Source organism: Ascidiella aspersa, chromosome 8 (genome assembly GCF_963924565.1).
Source record: "Ascidiella aspersa chromosome 8, kaAscAspe10.2, whole genome shotgun sequence".
NCBI classification, from domain to species: Eukaryota; Metazoa; Chordata; class Ascidiacea; order Phlebobranchia; family Ascidiidae; genus Ascidiella; species Ascidiella aspersa.
The window spans coordinates 4,044,280-4,066,839 of NC_139454.1; the positions used below are offsets into that span (position 1 = coordinate 4,044,280).

A 22,560-nucleotide genomic window follows, 5' to 3' on the forward strand; every position below is an offset into this window, starting at 1 on the left:
CAACAAAAACCCTGTTTTCCTGGTAAAAACGATGTCCCCCTGCCAATGTAATGGTAATACTTAAAATGTCTGGTCAAACCGGACTCTAAAGCATATGAACTTCAACATCCCTTTCCATAAAAAATGTAGATTCAATCGGATTATATGGTTTGAAAAGTTCGTGCAAATATATAAAAAATACAGATGAAAGTACTGTGGAAATGTTTTATATTAGTTGTGGCAAGCAGGCCTTACATCATATACTGGGAAGGCTATATTGACACTTTCAACCTAGTTTTGAACAAAACGCGCTCTTTTTTAGAAACACTACGTTTTATGTATAATTTAACTGAAATTAGTATTTTTAGTCAAGCATTTTGCTATGTTTACCGCGTAATTTCTAACTTCCGCATGGTATTTTATATTTAAAGTTATGCTGTGTTTTGAATTTAAAAAATCCAAACATGGCGTTTTTCTGAATTCACACGCCAGTTTTTCCAACAATATTTAAAATAGATGAGCTTACATGGAAAAAAAATCTTCCTCCGCGATCCGGAATTATATTAAAGAACGTTGCAAAGTAAATAAATCAATTCCTTATTTTCGATTTGTTAAATGATTATTATTGCCTTATTTTCAAAAATCGTAAATTTTGCTATATAAATTAAATTTGATCAAACTCTATTCCATGGCTGCACTTAAAGAAACGTTATTATTTTGAATAAGCTGAATCTTTTGTTTTGGTTGTAAATGGCAAAGTGTCCGTTTGCGCAGTTTAACTTCTCCCGAAATGAAATTCTTAAATGCACTATAGACACGATTTACACATGGCTGTTTAAAAATTTCAAACACTTAACCAAGTAAGAACATTTCTTGTTGTTTGCAAGATTGTTTAAGTTATCAGAACACAGTGATTGAAATCAGACACTAAGTAAGATATACCTTCTGTTTGTAAATCGTATATCTGTATGTTTATTATTATGTCTTTTCGGGTCCCACGTGAGTATGAGCTTTATAGAGTGAGCGATAAAGCTATATGTTTACAGTAGGCCTATAACTGAAACGCATATAACCATTTGTTTTGCCAATTGAAGGGAACGTTTTCCTTGGTGAATTGACCTTGGTTTCATTTGCAAGGATCTCAATTTCATGACGGCGACTCTCCGATCTATTTAAGTCACCCTATTGTTTCCGATCGTTTTGCTTCCCTTTTTGGCGCAATAGGCATGGGCCAGCTTGAATGCCTTGACAATGCAGTCTCGGTGTAACATTAGCTTTTATACTTGCCTAAATACCTACATACTTCTTTGGAGCATAATGGTTTGGGGTTGTAGTAAGAATATCAAAGCTCATACAGAAATAGGTAACATTGGGTAAACTTCTCAAATAACAGATAACAGATGTTAAAAATAAATAAAGATTTATTCGAAACATTAAAAATGATACCTATACTCCTGTGTGGGCTTCAATATTCTTATTACGTCATGCACTTCGATTTAAACGTTGAAATTCTGTAGGTGAAATTTGTTTATATTTTTATATTTTTTATGCTTGAACCAAGGAGCTGGTTTGCACTTTCTACAAGAAAATATTCAAATATCTGCTCCTCTTATTGCATTGAAGGTTTCTCAGACACGCAACAAATAATCTCTTTAGGTGTGTTGCCCAAAGTTTAGCCTGTTAAAAATAGATGAGACCGGGCAGTCTCAAAATGTTCCCAAATGCCTATGGTAGTTTATAAGCTGTGCTTTCCAGGGAAAATTCTGTTACGATGCCACAACCTATTCGTCTTACAAAAAAACATTCAGTATTTGAATGAACGCTAACTACAGCAATACAATATGGCGTTAAGCTATTTCCTTGCCGTGTTAAAATAGGATAATTGTCGATATTGGTTCGCAAAAGTTTTCCGCAAATACTTTTAATTTCTTAGCGCTCCGCATACTGAAAAAGTTTAAGAACCCCTCACATAAAAGTATATTCGCTTTGCAGGCCTCACAAATATTTTTTTTTAAATACTGCTATAACATAACCATCGTGTACTGACTAATATGGCCTATATTATCACGCCTCTCACAACGTAGTGATATTAAAACTTTCCTACAGCTTAAATCATTCGTTTCTTTCTTACGAAGAGCTGTACAACATCAGCAGCTTGACCGCAGCAAGCCTCGATAAAATCTGACTGGAAGTTGCTGTTTGGAATCTTGACACAAAACACTCTCTCGCTTTCTCAAGAGCTCTATAAGTGGTCCTCGATGACGGTCAACCATTCCGTCTGTTTTTAGGGCATTGGAAAAGAGAAAATAATTTCTTCATGATGAAGTTTAAATTTTATTACCTTTTAAGATAGGTCTACTACCCTTGAAGTTAACAGTAAAACTCAAAGTTTAAAAACCTGATTAAAATCACCTCACCAGACAATTTTCATAGGAAAATATATTACTCCTATGCTGGCATCCTTAGTTCCTATAAGTAAGGTAAAATACGTATATGGCCTGAATAGAAAAATTATTGCTAAAAGTAATTTGGATTCCTTAAAGAAACGCCCTTTTATAACCTTGCAGTTAGGTACACAAAATTGATTTTAAACCCTTAAATATATGCATAGTTCATCTGTAGAAGCCCGAGCCTATTGGTTCTAGTTCAATCTCATTGAAATCAGTGTCGTCACAAATTCCATGTTTAGCTTTATCTACTCCGATTGGAGTATTAGGCTATCTAGTAAAATCCACGTCTGTTTTAAGCCAAACCGAGCAGTGAGTATCGAGTGCGTAATACTAAATTTACATGTGACCGGCTTAGAAAATGACAATCAGGAAACAGACTATGACGACTATGATTATTTTACCTGCATCATTCAGTTAAAGGGGCCTTAATGATTAAACAGTGTTATAACACCATGGCAATCTAAAAATAACTTAAATCATTGTTACAAACAGTTAATAATCTCAAAATAATCTCCAGATAAATCAGGGTTTTAAGCAATATGATAACTTCAAAATAAATTGAAGCTCATGGTAAACCATTTTAAACAGACTCTAATACCTCTATAATAACATAATTATAAACAGGGAATTCCATTTTTCTTATATTATCTGTTTGAACGCTCGCGAATGGATATTTCCGATTTAAATTTGTTGCCAAATTTAAATACTGGACGCTTAAGGTTCTTGAATGAGATAAATTTTTTTGCGTTACAAATAAATGGTCAGTGATAAACTAAGAAATATACAAAGATTAAAACAAAAAGAAGCATGTTTGAGAGAAAAAGGCAAGTGTAAGTGCAACTTGTTTTGTCGTGCTATTGCGAGTTTTAACATTCGTAAACACAATATCTAGACGGGAATTTTTCCCAGTGAACGCTGTTTGTGCGTTTGAAGTTTAAAATTATGATTCTAAAACTTATTTAGCTTGCGGCGGGATGAGAAAAAAATGAATGTTCCGTTACATTCAGTGTGACGTCAACGTTCTATCACGCTTATAGCTAAGCATAACAATATTTGAGATGTTACCTAATAAATATTAGGGTTATAAGGTAGCACTATGTAAATAAAATTTAAATTGATTCTCGGCAAGGTGTTCTTCATCAGGCCAAAGTCTGACTTTGGGGTTGTGCCATAGCTTGTCGAGAATTCAATACAATATGTCTTTATATAACACCACCTGATTAGGGGAATGATTGAAACATATATTTGATAAATAGATATTACGTAGATAAAACGTACGGCCATGTTATTCAATTTTGGCCAGCTAACATTTTCAAAAAGCAATTATAATCATTCTCTTAAAATAATTTAACGTCTATGGTTTGCTAAACTTTTGCCAATTTTACTCGGTAAATTTTTACCATGCCTTGGTCTGAGCAATCACTGTTGAAACAGACTTTGAATCTGTTGTTTCAAAAAATATGCAAAACACTTTTGTGCCTAATATGCTACTTATTAAATGGGAAATTTTGCGAATTTAAACCAAACAAACGCAGTGAATTTGAAAAAATTATTTTGTATGAAGCCATATGTTATGACGCAGCTTAACGTCGTCGCTAAAAATGCATTCTAATTTAGCATTTTGCTTTCTGTGGCCCTTGTAGAATTTGTTATTTGTTTAGGCCTGGTGTTGATATGTTGGTTTGACCAACATGCACAACAGTTGCTAACAAAGAGGTGAACGCCTTCTGATTTTGCATTTAAATTGGCGGCGGAGGGGGCCGAACGTTTTTAGCATTTTTCACCACATAATACTGCTTCACATTCACCCAAGTGGAACAACTGTATGACTGCTAAACACCAACTATACATAACGATGTGGTACTACATTGTAGCAGATATAATTCAGCTGTGTGTTGTGATTTAAAACCTCCTTCTATCTTATACGGCTGAAATAATGCAAAACATATTCAAAAGCAACAAACGTCATCATCTGATCTATTTGTAATTAACGATAATGTTTACCAGAAAATTGAACTTGAACAAAGTTGGGCTAAAAATGAATTATTTCACCTTTATTCACATCTCTCTGTCGGTTCACCCTTAAAAAAATCCTTGGGTGAATAAATTGATTTTAAGAAACACTGGGCCAGTCTCTGTATATTTGTTTAAGGCTGTTACAAGTTGAAACATTGCTTCTTTATGCTACTATTTTAAAATTGGAGTTTCAAAATCTGGTTTGAGCTAGAATCCCAAACTAATAATTAATTAAAAGGTTAATGTTGATTTATTAAAAATAATCGCCTAGATTTCTCTTTGTTATTTAGTCAACAACGTTTAGTAATTCTAGATTTTACTATGATGTAAGTTGGATGACGTTTTTCCATGAAAAATTTCCTGTTATGAGAAAACTTGCCGAAACGCTGACACCAGACAAGCGATTTCTAACTATCATCCGTAATATGACAATTACAAAAAGTTAGCTCCAAAAGCAACACTTTCAAGGCTGGCTTTTCGTAAGTAAAGTTATATTTTAAAAAGCTACGCTTCGCATTTGTTTAAACGAGAATAAATAAACAATGGAATCTGCTCGAACAAGCGTAAATATTTACTTGACGTTTGCCATTGCTGGTCAGCAACTATAAGTTGTCGATTTAAGGTTTAGTGGGTTCTCAGCTTGATAGACAACAACATTTAAAAATGCTAAAATTACGTTTAAATTAATCTAATTGAATTAAATGTTTTGTCCAAACTTATTGGTCGAAGCACACCTGTAAATCAAAATTAAGCTTTTCCCGAACGATTTTTTTGTTTTAGTGCGCGTTCGTAAATTCCATTTAAAATCTATATAACTGTTTGGCACTGGCCAGTTTATATCGAGTTGACTTCAGTTACCGCTAGGCAATTTTTGTTCGCATTTGCTAAAAATAACGCTGTTTATGGGTCAGTAAAAATAGCCATATTTTTATAAGTATTGTTGTATTTTGTAGACATTAGAAAAATTTAAGAGACCGTTACCGCCGGTCAAAATCGCCTTTAAATAAATACTGCGAAATCCGATTTTATGGTGGTTTTGATGCTAATATTTAAAAATTTTAATTTAAAAAAAAATGTTGCTTAAACATCATTCGCGACACTTGGGAGAAACACCTGGAATATTTTTCTGAAAATTTATTTTTCTGTACGGTCGGTAGACCCGAAAAGTATTTTTAACAAATTTTTTTTCTAAAGTTATATACAACCAAGAAAACAAAACAGGATTCTTGGATTCTTTGAAATGCTTTTTGTGCGTCGTTTTAGTAGCTTGGTATTGTGGTAAGGTTAAAATTTATTCAACAAATCAAGTGTCGTAAATAAAGTGTCGACAAAGATTTAAACTTAGTGAACATACAGCTGCAATCATGCCCATATAGGAAACTTATTTGTTTTACTGGCCTGAGATGGTTGCTCTTATACGACCACTAGCGGAAACTGGTAATTTATGTATTTTAAACTTGATACAGTTTGATAGTTTTTGTCGGTTGTGCCTCTGAATAGTAAAACCTAAAGTTTTTTTTGTTTTATTTTGCGAAATGCAGTATTAGTGAAATTTGTGCTATATCAGTTAGAGTTCTATTTAGAACTGGTTTATGCCGAGTATAGACATCGCTAAGCGTGCTAGTTACTTTTTAAGAAAACATTTCATGCATAAAAGTGGCAACTTACAATTGCGAACTAAATGTAATTGTGTTTTGTTGGTCAATACAATGATATCCTATGGTCAATTAGTTATGCAAACTTTCAGGAAAACTTATATTAGTTACGATAATAATTTTCGTCTCGCCTTAATGTAAGCGAATCAGTAATAAGCAAGACTTGCCAAAGCCATAACCACAACAAAAAACGTTTGACAATCAACAATTGAGGCATCACTGGTGGTTTCAATTTGACCAATGGTGCTGGTTTTTTCTGGTTGGAAGCAATTTGCTGGTTGGTCAACATAGGGATGGTCGATTACCAGTGCAGGGTGGTGATAGTCAACCTGCTCACAGAAATAAAACCAACGTTTACAACTTTGGTTCAGAAAATATATAATTTGTAAAGTTCCGAAAATTTTATCTCGAGCTACATCTCGTTATGGAGAAATTCTTTTTTAGGTTGGTTTAGTTTGCACTAGTGCAGTTCTTTCTAAACTTTTTTACTGCGACCCCTTAAATATTTTTGCTTCAAGTGGACCGCGGTAGGAATAAAAATTTCATAGATGACGTCACAAATTGAGGTCAAAATACAAATAGAATTTATAAATCTGCTGATTTCAGGCCGAAATTTGAAAATTAGTCTAAATACATCCAGTGCAAAATCGTTTTATTTTAAATCAAACTCTTTTCTTTAAAAATTGATTACTTTTCAAATATAAAACTTCATCTAGGCCTTCATGGACCCCTAAAACTAGTTCACGGATCTCAAATTGGAAACCCTTGCCTTAGTGTGGTGTACTTTGTTTTGGCTTTTGTAGGAATATATTACGTTGGTACACCTCTTTGTCGCCACCTAGCTGTTGCCGTGTTTAGCTCCCTATCGCTTTAAGTTAGTGGTCGGCAAACGTTTTGGCTTATAGTTATAAAACAAAATAGTTCGCAACCCCTTGTTAGTATTTTCGCAAGATAGTTCACTGTAATGTCACAAGAAACAAAACTGGACACAGCACATCAACTTTTTTTCAATGCAAAAAATATTTTTAATTTGTCAAAAACTTTCCAAAGAAGCGAAAATTGAAACCTGATTATAAAACAGATATTCTAACTGGAAGAATTTTAAAAACAAGTTTTTACTACCTAAAAAAAAGGTAACTAGTAAAACTATTTTGACAAATATTAAATAATGTAAAAATCTATTGGTATTATATAAAACCTTACCATTTGAAGTTCGTTAGGTAAAAGTATTTTGACAAAACACAAAATAACTAAATAATTCATCCCTAACCTAGATCTCACATTTGAAATCTGTTAGATTTGGACCGTTAGTTTTGATGCAACGTATTTTGCCTGCAACGCTGTTACTTTACTTACCCCCGGCGGTTGTTTGAACGGAAGTTCCAGACAGTTTTGCATTCTTTTCATCATCTTCACATCGTCGCTGAATTGTTTACCGGTCACCTCGTTCCAAGTTCTCTGAAAAACACAAGTTAAAATCAGTGCTGCGGAGTTGGTTAGAAACAACCAAAGTCCGACTCCCTAATCCGACTCCGGCCAAAAAGGTACACCCGAGTCCGACTCCGGAGTCCCGACTCCGACTCCGGCCAAATGTAAGATTTTATCGAGTCCCGAGTCCAGCCCTGACTCTACAACCTGTATTTTACTCATTTACGCAACTAAATTACGGTTGATTTTTTGCAATCCACTCATATTGGTGTCATAATTGATCCACCCGCATTACATGGTTTAAAAATATTTTACCATTTGCTATTACACTTTTACAACTTACATTTTGCCGCCCCAACAGTTTTAAAATTGGATACTGCGCATGCGCACGTCGGACTTGGAACTCGGGTAGCTTTACGCGGTCTTACTCAAGTCCCGAGTCCGACTCCAGCAAAACAAACCGACTCCGTCGAGTCCCGAGTCCGACTCTGGCTCGGCAGCCCTGGTTAAAAATTAAGTGCTAATTGGGGATGGTTTGCTAGGCACACAGATGGCTTTAATCCTTTTATTTCTAGATAATCTCCAAATAGTATTGTATTGATTTCAGTCAACAATTTGACTTGAGTGCACTCAAGGAACTGTTTGTTTGTAAATAAGATGACTTGAATTACGCCTTTTGGACAAATGATTTTGGTTAAAATGAAGTAATTTCTTAAGCAATAGTTTGAAAATTGGATAGTTTATCTGAAGTTTTGCAAATAAAACAATTTACTTTTTATTTGTTGCTTTTCATAACCGGAAGAGTCAACGAATTTAAAGTGTTTAAATTTTAATTTTAAGGCAATACCTTGAATTGTGGCTGGGTCAGTTGTTACTTATTCAAAATAGTTTGACTTGTATTGGAACTCTGGTGCCAGGTAAACAAATAAGTAAAATCTAGGCCACGCACTTATAGAACATTTATATTAGTGGAATGTCGGCGTTGTTTTAGGTACTAGGTTGATGTTTAAAGTTAGGAAGTAAAAATAAAATATACCTCAAAAAAATGCGCACTAATTTGCCATTAGCCGAGCAGGTCTTATAAAACTTCAAATTAATCCTTTTAAATGTGTCTGCAATAACAAAAGAGACGTTTCCAGACATTTTTTCCAGTATTTTTTTTTATAGTTTCAAAAGGTTGTTAACCTCGTTTAGTATCTGCATTCCGGTTTTGTTTGCATATTCTTCCGGCTCCAAAACTAGAACATCGCTGATATCGTTGTAGATTGCACCGCTACTTACTCTACAATAAAAAATATAGCATACATTGAGAAACAGCAATGAAAGGCAAGCTTTCAAATTCTTTACGTGAGTTGTCGTTTTTTATTGTGCATTTTCAATTTCGGGAAATATTGTTGTACTGGTGCTCATAATTTACACATTTCCAAATTAGTAACATTTAGTGAGCTCGCTGCTCAAAACACAACCTTTCTCCACAAATATATTGTATTTTGTTGCATAAGGTCTTTCTGGTGATAAGTTTGAAACTTTCTGGTCAATTGATATTTTGTAATGGGTTATTATTATAAATTTGATTGTTGTTCTCTTAGTTTAAATTTTCAATACCGTGAATATTTTAACTTATTCTTCTAACCGATAAGACCAAAACAAAAGGTGTTTTTTTTTTGTAAAAAATCAAGGACGATGCTATGCACATTACACGAGCCGTACGACTACCATTCCAAAAATAATGTATTTTGCAACGGCAAAAAACATCATAAACAAAGTCAACTTTGTCAAAACAAGGATACAAACATTTAAATTTGCTCGTTAAATACTATTCAATGAAGTACTGTTAGGGTACTTAACAAACTGAAACGCTCTTGTGATCTCTTACATTATCTAAAGGTATCTGTGTTTGGCAACTATTGTTATTAGATCAGGGGTTCTCAAACTTTTTTTACCGCAGACCCCTAATTTTTTTTTCATCTCGCGTGGACCACTGTAGGCCAAAAAAAACTATAAAATGGCGTCATATGTTGACGTCACAAAAGAAATATACTTCATAAATTTGCTGATTTTGGGTCAAAAATGCGAAAGTGAAATGGAGTCGAAATACATTCAGTGCAATACCGTTTTATTTTTGATTAAAATGCTTTCTTTAATGATCTGATTACTTCTCAAATGTACACTAATATTTCAGTTAGATCTTCGTGGACCCCCTAAAACTTGTTCACGGACCCCAGTTTAAGAACCCCTGTATTAGATAGATAAAAAGTTGCGATCTTGTTCGGTTACTTGGCGGTCACCAAACGAAACCATTTAAGCGCATAATTATGATTAACTTACTCGTAGGAAATGAATCCAAGGTAGGCCATAAATGTTTGGAATTCTGGCGAAGTCTCGCAAATGCCAAGCGAAAGAGATGGATAATAATAGACGAATGCGTAGCACATCTCTTGTGTAGTGCTCAAGCCACCCTGCAAAGTACACAGTTTTAAAATAAATAAATAAAAAGTGATGCACAAGTAGTCTGTTAAGGTTTAGCTAAATAAAGTTGCGAAAATAAAGTAGTTAGAAGACTGTAAGAAAGAAAAATGGTTTACTCAAAAAACCTTCGCCATAGCATCTCAAACGCATCTTCGATGGTTCTGAATTTAGTTTGATCATAAAAGACAATTACAAGGGTAATTTAATTACAACAACACCCAAATCCTAATATGTAGTTAAAAAATACAAAAACCAAGGGGTGTCCTTTATTAGTTCTACATTTAGTTTTAACATATAGTTATACATAAATACATTTACCGAAAAAATTGACACTTGTAGTTTTAAAAATGAATAAAAATGCCAGAAATTGTAATCTTTTAACTTAAAAAAAAAACAATTCCACTTAATTTTTTATGTTAGGTCCATTTTCAAAGTTTAGCGAAACTTAAGGTTACCCAAATTTAGTTTTTTTATCTTTTTTATTTTACTGAAAAGCTTTTTCAACACCTTACGAAGGCAATTGGCTTATTTTTTCTGTGGACAACACTGGAAATTTACGAAGCTGGAGTTATTTAATTAGTTTCGTTATTTAATTTAAACGTAAGTTTTTTACACCCTTATATATTTTTTGTGGTTCTCATTTTCTCAACTTTAACAGGAAACATATTAAAATCTCAGAACAGCAATTTATTTTGTATTGGCTCCAGTGTTGTAAACAAGTCATTTTGAAATGACTCAAGTCCCAGTCAAGTCATTTGTGAAAGAAATTAAGTCCAAGTCAAGTCTTTAAAAACAACAACAACAAGTCATGTCCCAGTCATAATTAGAGCAAGTCATATTCAAGTCAAATTACTTATGTGATAATAAAACAATAAACCATTAAAATTGGTTAACTCTATCGAATAGGAGCAATAATTTAACTAAAATCTACAAAATGACATGTAACAATCTTATCGTTTTATGTGCAAAACTTCAAACAAATAGCTCAATTTTAGAATGAAATGTTAAATGAAAACAGTAAATTTCAACCCAAGTCATTTGCCCGAAACGACCTACATTAAGTCAAGCCATTGGAAACCAGGGACTAACTTTGTCGAAAATGTCTATACGTTTTACCACTATTGACTTCGGTTTTATTTAGTGAGTTGTTTCGGTTTATCTAGTGACTCATTAGCTCTCTACTTTTTAACTTTGTCGAAAGTTTATATACGTCTTACCACTGTGATTTCGCTTTTATCTAGTGAGTGGTAGTTGCACACAACTTGCATTGCGTCTCCTCTTTCCACTCTTCTTTCATCGCGCAGAGTCCGGGTTTCTTGATAGTTGAAGTCGTAACTCTGATCCTTGGCTAATGGAGCCAACTCGGTTCCGTTTCTGAAATAAGTAATGTCTTTGCAAAACCTTTAAGTTAGGTTTATTTCTAATCCAAGGGCATCCAAACTAAAAACTACCCTTTCGGGTCAATTAATTCGTCCAGCGGCATATTCGCTTAATGAAAATTAAAGTACAGTTGGAATGCTATTGAATGCATTTTCACTAAATTATGATAAAATTTGGAACTGTGCGCCTACGACAATTTATTAAAGCTAAGTTCTGTTACATAGCTTATAGTTTTTTTTGTTAAAAACTACATCTACAGCCGTTGAAAAATCGGTTTCCTAGATATTTAAATAAAAAAAACTCCACAGAATGATAAATGTATGGCAGAAACCTTTCTTGCTTTTTTCTAAGTGGTATGTTGTCCTAACTGTAGCATTGGACTTCCTTAAAAGGTTAATGTTCTGTTCTATTACCATAACTAAAATGCAGCACAAGGTTTCCCAAAAATTCTAATATTACGAATAAAAGGGAAAACTCAATATATAAGCTATTGTTGCCAGGCATAATATCAAGTTTGTAGAGCTCTGGCAAATGTAATTTTTATTCCGACGTTTCGACGTCCTATGCAGGTCGTCTTCATCAGGGTGAATAACACTGAAGTGACGTCGAAACGTCGGAATAAAAATTACATTTGCCAGCAGAACTCTACAAACTTAAAAAGGAAAAACTGTTTGGAACGCCATATGTTCTTCCCTGGACGGGCGTATGCATGAAACATATGGCAAAAATATATTCCGGTAAAAATGTGCATATTTTTGTATTTCGTTTCGTACGGTAACGAATTAAATTATTTTTCCTAAAACATTTCAGACATACCCAGGTTGAACATTAAATTATTTTTTCTTTTTGCCGCTTCTGCCAAAAAAACTTTATTTTCGCATCATGCACACCTTTTATGTAAAAGGCCAAAACAAACAGCTTTTTAAATACTCACCGAACGTGTTTCAAAGTGAGCCCCTTCCCGAGTAAATGGCTGTGCAGTAGAACAGCAAACACCGTGATGCCGTTGACTTGGTCCGAATCCATTCCCTGCAAAAGGAACGGTTTAAACAGAGGTTTGCTTGATTTAAACAACATAAAGTAAAATCCTTTAATGCCAGGTGTTGCATATATGCAACAAATTAATTAGGAAACAAACAATTACCTGGTGACGCTAATTTAACAAACTAAAATATTGCAATGCAAATCTATTGGGGATATTTACAGACCATCTGTGACAAATGTTGCACACATGCAACAAATTGTAAAACATAAGCCATTAGGGGGCAGAACAAATATTTACATTAAAAACACTCATTAGGCCGTATTTAATTTATATTTTGCAAAAAAAAATTTTTTTTCGGGTGTATTTCATAATGCTGTCCTTAAAGGGTTAAATTTTTTTTAAACTCCTGGCTTCGCCTATGGAGCAGGCATGGGTTATGCGAGTTTTGAGTGGAATTATGGAAAAACAGTTGGACAGGTTAAGCGGTAGTTATAAAAAGCCTTGTTTAAATGAATAAGATTGTGTGAGTGTGTCTTAAACTGTTATTGAGCAAATGGACAGAAAATACATTGAAGATTGCACGAAATTCTATTTTTTTGTGTTTAGTTAGAACATAAATGCCTGTTTTTTCAAACCTAACAAACGCGTTTCTTTCTTCAGACTGCATTTTGGTTTCATATTTCCCACGAGTTTTTAGACAACAAAACGTATTTATAAGAATAATTATGTTATGGCGTCACGATTTGACAACTTTCTTAGTCATCTCTAAAACACTCAACTGTCGGCCGTGGGAAAAATAAAACTGTCAAAGCGGCCGTCAAGAGTTGAAAGGTTGAACACCCCTGGTGAATGTGTATTTCTTAGATTTTTCTAGAGGCTGTAACTTTGAAGAAACAATTGACCTCCTAGACTATGGGCCTCAATACTAATCATTCAAGTTAAAGATTTTTTTGATGGGATATAACCGATGAAATAACTTTTTGATCTATTTTTCTCCCCAATTCCTTCCTGGAACAAATTTCCTTCCAAACTGTACAAATTCCTCCTAAAGAACAAAGTTGCTCTCTTTGAGAACCACTAGTTTAATCTTTTTGCACCAACTTACAGCAGTCAGGCACTGGGCCGAGCATTCGCCGTAATCAAGGAAGGTGTTAAGACCAGGTGGAATGATATCGGTGAAACCAGTTACCGCGTGACCAACCCCCATTACACCGGCATCGTATGTACGTAGATCTGGTGTATAGGTCAAGCGTAGACCCGAAGAGTCGATTATATCTGCAATAGTAGGTTACAGGTTAGAAAGTTTGTAAGTGGTAGGTTGTTGAAATTGATTGTTTTGAAGTCTCTGCTCAGGTTGTAAAGTCGATTGTATAAAGTTTAATTTAGGTGTTGTAAAATGAGAATTCCAAATCAAGTTCAAGTCCAGCTTATTAAAATAATAAAAAGTGAAGTACTTCGCTTTTAAGATAAAAGTTATGCAACGCAAATCGACAAATTTACTCGATTTTGTGTAAAACATTAACACATAACTTAACATCTTGATTGCAGACTTTTTTATGCCTCTATATTTTCGAAAAGATAGCTTTCTGAAAACAAACGTACCAGTAAATAGTTTTTTTCAAGATACCTACCAATAAAGCTTTTACCAAACTCGATTTTGTTTTATACTAAGGAGTTATGTTTCAATTCCTAAGGGGGTGGTTCTCAACCTTTTATGCTTTGTTGCCCCCTTTAATAAGTCCTCAACCCTTGTGGCCCCCTGCTTACAAAAACAAAAACTACCGTTGTATTTAACGTGTTTTCACTTGTTTTACTACTCTACGTTAATAACCAATACAGCTTTAAACTAAGTTCAACGACATATCAGTCATTTAACTTTAAATTAACTTAGTTTTTCACTGCAAAGCTTGTTCTTCTATTCCGCCAAGGTATGTTTATTGATTCGGCTCTGTTTTGTGTTTGAGTCATGGGAGTGTAATTACATTCGTCAAGACTTTATTTCTAAAATTCGTTTTATGCACGCAAAATCAGAAAAATATGCTTCGCAAAGATAGGTAGTTGCGACAAAAAAGCAAAATGCAAAGCTATCACTGTCAATTTTACTTGGCGATTACGCTGTGGCGTAGTAACTCGCGAAATATTGGCCTAAAGTTGACCTTGAGTAAACCTGTAGGGTACTTTGCGCGTTTTACGATGGAATGTTTCTTTTGCAACTTAACACCCTTCTCTACACATGGTATGTACGTGAGGTGCTCGCCCAACACCATGTTATGGACAATAAAACGGTAACGTCACACAATTGAGCTACAAGAATTGACACAGTAATTGTTTCGCCCCAGCTAAAGCCGGCGTAAATGCAAACTTGACACTCATTTTTTCAGTTGTTTTATCGGGTTTATTCAAAATTCACCATAATTTTTTCCCATTCCTAGCGTATTATCGAAATAGGAAATCGTATAATTGCAAATTACCACCGAAAAAAGACACAGCAAATACTGTTCAATGTTTATACTACTGTCCAAATCAACTTTACATAATTTTGACATATTTTGACGTAATATGCAAATTTGGACAAAAATACCCAGTCAAAAAATAATCGCCCTAGTATAAAAAGTTCCAAGAAAGGATTGCAGTCATAATAAATACCGCACATTTAGGTTAATTTAAAAATAATGACAGTTGGGTTTTGCAATACTACGACCTAGCTAGAGAGTTGTGCCTGTCCCCCCACCCCCCTCCCCAGGGGGGAGATGGCCACGGTTTAAAAGCCCTGACCTAAAGGATAGTAACAATGTTGTAGCTTAATATGAAACTTCAACAGATTCGATTTGTTTTAAAACTTTTTACTTTTTATTCGCTTCACGACAATGTTCTACCACAAGTTTCATTCAAAATCACAGGAGTAAAAATGTGGAAACTTACCCGGTTTAATCAATGGGTTGTCGTAGTGTGTTTCAAGGACAACGTACTTGGGCGAATTTGTCGTTCCAAGCGGCAAACCTACGTGGTTTGGGAAGTAGAATACCTGTTTGATGACAGACTGTTACGTAATAAATAGGAATTTCAAATATAAACATAAGCAAAAAACGTATTGGGCCGGGAAAGCCATCTACATTCATTGCCAAGGCACGTTAGACAGGAAATCTTATACGAAAAACTACCAGAGTACAAACCTTGTCGTTTAAGGGTAATATTTTTCAAACAAAATATATTTTTCGTCGAAATGAATAGCGTTATTGTTTTTTGTAATAATATTTCTTTAAAAAATACAAAAATTTTGTTTTTTTATGATTGGCAAGAAAAATACACCCCAACTTTGGAAACTACTGGTGTTTTCTTTTGGTTATCTATTTCGTAAGGTAATAAATATCGCAATCAATTTACAACGCGTTTTATACAACATATGTTGAAAAAATCGAATGCAGTCCCCAAAACTGGCCTTTTAAGTGCTGAATACCTTTTCAGCCAATACTCAATCCAACCAACCCCTCCCCTGACACACCCCTTCAGCCAAACCACAAACGTTTATTGTTCATGAAACGTTTTTGTTTAAATTGTTTTAAGGAAATTCGTTTGACTTACACCTCCTCCAACCGCCCAGGCGTGAATCGAAAAAGTACAAACAGCATCTGCGAAGCTCCCAGGCATATTGGAACCGTAGCACTCTGTTTCCGATCCGATAGCGGTGTCATTCTACGAAAAACATCTGATATTCCCTGCTTTTTAACCAATCAATTAAACGTTCGGGCAAAGAGTTTTCGGTTAAGGAAAATGATCGATTTTTTAACAAAAAAAAGTTTCCAAATTTTGCCATTGATTTACTTACAACTTTATCCGGGAAGCCGCACTGGTAGAGGAGCATGTGGTGAACTTGAAGTTCGTTTCCAGGCTGAATTACTGGCTCAATCTAAAAAGGGAAAAAGTGTGTTTATTTCGGAACTTTTTCTGTCAGATTGATATTTTATTTGTAAATTGTAACATACACTCTGACCTTCAGAAATTGCAGCTTACAGTAGCACACGATAAAATATACGAGGTTGAATATTTGTAATTTTCTTTTTTAGAATTTTTTGGCATCTTTTAAAATAATTATAAAACAAATGACTGCATGTGCTATATGAATCATTTCGTTTTTCCAAAAAAAGTAGTTTCAGTTAAATGGATTTGACTTGAAGTACTTTGGTTGAACAATTTAAATGTGACCATAGGCTAGGACGTGTGTATTAAACTCAGTATTCTAAAGTCTAAATATTCGCGAAAATTCGTGTGGTTCTAAGGCTTTAAACAAGTCCTACCTTAACGAGGTGGTGTTTTGTGTCCAGTTCTGGAATCTTGAACATCTTACAGTTGTAGTAGCTGTCTACAGCAGGTATTAGGAAGTTATCGTTCAGAAGATCGAAACTTGAGTTTCTCCAGGAGGTAAAACAGAATCATCTTTCCCGTTGGGATCGAGCAGAAGTAGCGGTTTGGTGCCTTTGAAAATCAATTTTTGTAACGAAAAAAGACCGTTTACACTATAGCTGCACTGAGCTGAGCAAAGCGTAATTTGCATTTAAATTCCATTGTTCGAGCTTTGAATGCTTTGCCAAATTCAAGTCCTTGCAGCCATAGAAAAACTTTACGTTTTGGAGCCATTCTTACGCCCAACTGAGCTCAGATTCTTCAAATTTAAAATAAAAAAAATCTGAAAAATCAATTTCACAACAGTAAATTTTTATTAAATTATTTCAAGACGGACGACTTCAAAATCTTTTAAAGGAAAAGTACGTAAAGTTAATGTACGTTGAAACAATTCGCTATTTTTTCGCCAAACACTATTTCCATTTACTTGCAAAGTTAATGCATCTCCTAAAATTTAAACTCTTTTGCTTAAAAAGTTGATGATAGTATTGTCGATCCAGGCAGAGACAATAATTATCACATGCAGTGCTAACAACCAGATAAAGTCGTAATTGTAAAAAAAAACCAAAATATGATAACTTTGCCAAAAATTGGGTGATTTATAGAAACACAAATGCTGTCCGGGCGATTCCTCAAGGATATGCTTATTATAGTGGTGACAGGAAAAGTAAAAACTAGTAGGCCAGACCCGGTAATGAAGTCTTGGTCAATGTGCAGTAATTTATTAATGACACAATGGCTTACTCATGTGGATTCATATCTGAATCAAGTGTAAGTTAAACATCGTTGCTAAACACACAAGTAATTAAAAAAGGCACGATCGTACCTCGAAAGGGTAGTAACTTGTAACACCAGTCAACAACTACGGCAAAGAAAACCACAATGTCAAGGCACCATTTGCTCCGTAACCTTCGACCGTAAGTAATATAATGCTTACACGGTTAAATAAGTAATAAATACACTAAAAAGGGTTTGGTTAACAGAAAGAATCCAATTTTGTATGGCTAGTCGATAACCAAGTGTTGGCCCTACCCATGTTAACTCATTGAACATTGACCGCTAGGTATAGAATGCTTACACGGTTAAATTACTAATAAACACTGACACTGAAAAAAGGCTTGGTTAACAGAAAGAATCCAATTTCAATGTCTAGTCGATTACCAAGTGTATGCCCTACCTGTTTTAATCCCATGATAACTCAGTGACCTTTGACGTTTGGATTATAGAATGCTTACACGATTAAATTAGTAATATTCACTTACACTGAAAAGGGCTTGGTTAACAGAAAAAATCCAATTTGAATATCTATAGTCTGTTACCAACTTTACCTCTGTTAAGCCCATGATAACCACTTAAATCGTCGCCTTCCGGATCTTGGTCGTTCCATGCATAAATAATAGACATCGTGTCGCCCTGGAAAGAAACAATAAATAGGTCAAACAGGAGTGAAACAAGAACTTTTTTCCACGTTAAAAAACCCAAACGCAGAAGCTTGTTTTGGTGACTTTTAAGAATTTATGAGTTTTAGTTTTGCAGTGAACACAATCGAAGAAAAAATAAAGTCACTGCTGAAAATTCTAGCTAAAAATAGCAAGTTAGATTGCATATCAAAAGCAACCCGTAATTATGGCGTTTAACAATTTGTAAATTTTGATTTTTACATCAGTTTTTCTTGTTTTCTTGTTTTGTTAACAAGCCTAATATCGAGTTTTGGTGATATTGTCCCCTCATAAAAATTAGTTCATCCTTCAGCTTGCATGGTCTGATCAAATTTTTTCCGGGGCCAAATTTTGTTTCAACGTATTCTAACTAAAGGATACACTAAATCCATACAAATAGAAAGTTGTCGATCTTAAAGCTGCTACCTGTGCAATAAGGTTTTAGTTTGGTGTCAAATACAAGTCGCACAAACAGTGCTGTTTCTGGGAGGTGGCCTGTGGTTGCATTTACTTGTTGTGTATATTGACCTTATTTGGCGCTTTACACGATTGCCTACACAAGCCACACATTGATCACATGGCTCTACGCAACACCACGTGATGTTTAGGTCACAGTGCAAACAGTTTTGTTGCAATCGGTCAAAGTTATCGCTTAAATTAGGCAATGATGACGTCTTTCAAGGTTAAATGCACGCGATCTTGTCCGATTTGGAAATAAAGCAAACCTCTAGGTTTTTTTCTTGACGTGACCTTGTTACGTCATAACGTGACAAAGTTGCACCTTAACATGACGTCATAAAAATCACCTTAAAGAGTTCGTTTACTTCAGGGGTGGGTAACCTTTTTAACACAAGGGCCAGATATAAAATGCAATGCTTACAGGAGGGTCAAATAAACACTAATAAATATTTTTACCTTTTAATAGAAAAATTAATAAACTACTAGAATGCAACTATGGCAGTTTTGTCAGTGCTGTGTACTTGTGGATTCGGAAATAACTTTTCCTACAATTCCATGTCGCCTTTCTCGTACGAATCGGCTCAGTACAATTTAACAATTGTAATTGTTGTAAAACAACTCTTTTTTAAAACAACGCGACACAAGTAAAACCTAATGAATGAAGATTGTTTTTTAATTCCCATTCGAGTTTAACAGCATTAGTGTAGCGGTGTAGCCTATGGGTTACATCGCACTTCAAACAGGAAACTCATAGAGCAAAAGTCATAACATGATGCACACTCATAGCCTTATTTAGGGAAAAATAGCTGGAAGAAGGTGAAGGGCCGCACAAAAATTGGAAAAGGGGGCCGCACGTTGCCCACCCCTGACTTGCGGCAAATTACCAAATCCCTCCTAAACAATGGTCGTTTCTATATCACCCCCAACTTATGATTAATTCACGGCGATTCACAAAATACACCCCAAGTTACAGTAGACCAAATTAACCACAACCAACGATTATTGCCCAAAACCACTCTACCTTACAAAATTTTTTCACAAATTAACCCCACTTGCGGTAATTTCCCGAATTTACCCCCGTCAACGGTAATTTACTTAAATCACCCCAAATCAACTGTAATTTCCCCGAAATGACCCCAAACATTGGGTTAACCCACGTGATTTACCAAAGCACTCACATCCAACTGTAATTTTTAATATCATCCTCAATTTAAGGTAATTTGACCAAATTATTTCTTTGAAGTACCCCCAACTTACGGTTATTTCTTTGAACCACCCATAACATACGGTTATTTCCTTAAACCACCCTTAACTCACGGTTATTTCTTTAAACCACCCCCAACTTCCGGTTATTTCTTTAAACCACCCCTAACTTACGGTCATTTCCTTAAACCACCCCTAACATACGGTTATTTCCTTATACCACCCTAACTTACGGTTATTTCCTTATACCACCCCTAACTTACGGTCATTTCCTTAAACCACCCCTAACATACGGTTATTTCCTTAAACCACCCCTAACTTACGGTAATTTCTTTAAAACCACCCCTAACTTACGGTTATTTCCTTAAACCACCCCTAACATACGGTTATTTCCTTAAACCACCCCTAACTTACGGTAATTTCCTTATACCACCCTAACTTACGGTTATTTCCTTATACCACCCCTAACTTACGGTAATTTCCTTAAACCACCCCTAACTTACAGTTATTTCCTTATCCATGCCTTCCTCGTCACAACCGGCCAGCAACCGTGAGAACCTAATGGTTGTTGTTCCGTTGTTTTCACTTCCACTCACGAGATCAACATTCTGTTCAACGTCGATCGGAGGAAACCCTTGATCCGATGAAGGACCGTGGCGATCCTAGAATGATACACAATATTTAGTCTTCATTTCTCATGTTGTTTAATGGGTTTATAAATACATTGCAGTATGAGCTGTAAATACGCAGCCGGGCATTGTATTTCAGCTATACTAAATATTCAGGATCTTGTTTTTCTAGGTTAAAATGCAATTATTTTTAAATAGGTATTAGAGAAGGTGCAAATCAATGAAAAATGCACACACATACGGGTGCAACAATTGTGATCTAGCTCGTTTTGATCAACGATAACGGCTTCTGAATCTTTCCACTCAATGACCGTGAGGTCCTAGTTCCGCTGTCCTTGTGCTATTTTTATGTTGATTTTTTTTTGGGGGGAGGGGGGGGATGAAAGTGTTTTAATCTAGCATTTTTTTTAAACTTAATTTATGCATAGAACAATAAGTTTGTTTTAGCTGTCGTTTTGTGTTATTTTTTTCCTAAGCTATTGCTTATAACCCGCGAAGTTACCAATTTTAGTAGTTTACCGTTTATTTTTATGTCAGGGCTTGAGTTAGACTTGACTTGTCATTCATTTAAAAAGACTTTTACAAACGACTTCAATGAAGCTTAAGTCCTTTTAAATTGACTTGTTTACAACATTAACTTACAGTTATAAAAGCTGTTCCGTCCTTGACCCACCCTGCGTAGATATCGGCATTTATCATTCCGCTGCCTTGCGAAAACCCGATACCGACCCATCCTGTTGTTTGTACTTCCATCTACAAAGCAAACTCTGAACTTCGCCGTTAACAAGATGCAAGCCAGGTTGAATATAGGTCGTTAATTTTAAAATGCACAATGTTTATTCCCACACCGAATGTGCGCCTCCAGCCGATTTTAAAATCTAGACGCCTCAGCTACAATTTATAAATGTTAGGTTTGCAACCAACAGTCACTTTATGTCATTTTTCAGTAAAAAACAAGTCCCCTTGTCACCCTTGTTAGTGCTTAGGTGTTCATTTAGTGGCAATTTAGGAAATGGAAAAAATATTGTGCTTTAGGCTACTCGTGATAAGTGACTCATGATAAATTTTGTATTGGAATTGCCCGATAATATGTGAATGGAGGCGATACCCGATACTAAGTGTTGGTATCAGTAATCGTCCGGTACTAGGCTGGTATCTGTGCCGAACCAATTAATAGAACTTAAGCTATGATTTGTGCACCAACGAAGCGACCGTCCCTCAAAAAGATTTTTTAAATAAGTAAGGTTAACTGAAGATAAATAGTCTTCTTATTCCCGGAGCAAATTTATTTGGAAACATTTTTCATTTTTTATATTACTTACTTTAGTTAGGTCCATATTCTTTTTGTCACGGCATATGTGCGAATGCGATTTTGTCAATTGGAAAAAAATTCGTTAACATAACTAACCGTTAAAAAATTCAACAAAGCAAAAACGAGACTTTTAAAACCAAAACTGTTTAATCTAAATATCACAAAAAATGGTATTTTTTTAAACATAAAAATCATTGACTTAAAACACAATATAGCACTTACTGGACATTTAAAAAGCCTAAAATTCCAAGCATTTGCTACCAACCTCAAAAGTGATGTGGGTTTCATCGAAGTCCCAAGACAACTGAAAGACACCATTTGGATCCAAGAAAGCTTTGTGCGGGAGATCTTGACTTCGCGCCATTGCAAGAACGCAAAGTAACAAAAACGCCAAGAAACCGCTTTTAAACATTTTATGCGTATTGCCTGTACCTGCTACACACAAGTAGGAAAATATTTACTTTCATTATTGCAAGGGTTCACCTTTAGTAAATTATTGACTTACCACAATAATAAGTCTAGGCATGCTTCTCACGAAAAATGGGTTGTCATTTTCTGTAAGATCGACTTAATGCGGGTAATCGTTTTGTTAAAGTTATTTGCCAGCACACGTTTTGTTTTTCTTTTCTTTTTCGCACCACTTTGAAATGCGCCCCAATACTTACGGTTCGCTTTTGGGTGTTTAATTTGAACAGAACAATTTGATTCGAACATTTCGTGTCAAATATGCACGGATCTGTAATGTAGCCTGAAAA

General features: G+C 34.9%; 1 pseudogene; it reads right to left on the reverse strand.

The window, feature by feature from the left end:
• Positions 1-6,246: 6,246 nt before the first annotated feature.
• Positions 6,247-22,127, reverse strand: LOC146135237 (DBH-like monooxygenase protein 1 homolog; annotated as a pseudogene).
• Between the last annotated feature and the right edge of the window lie 433 nt (positions 22,128-22,560).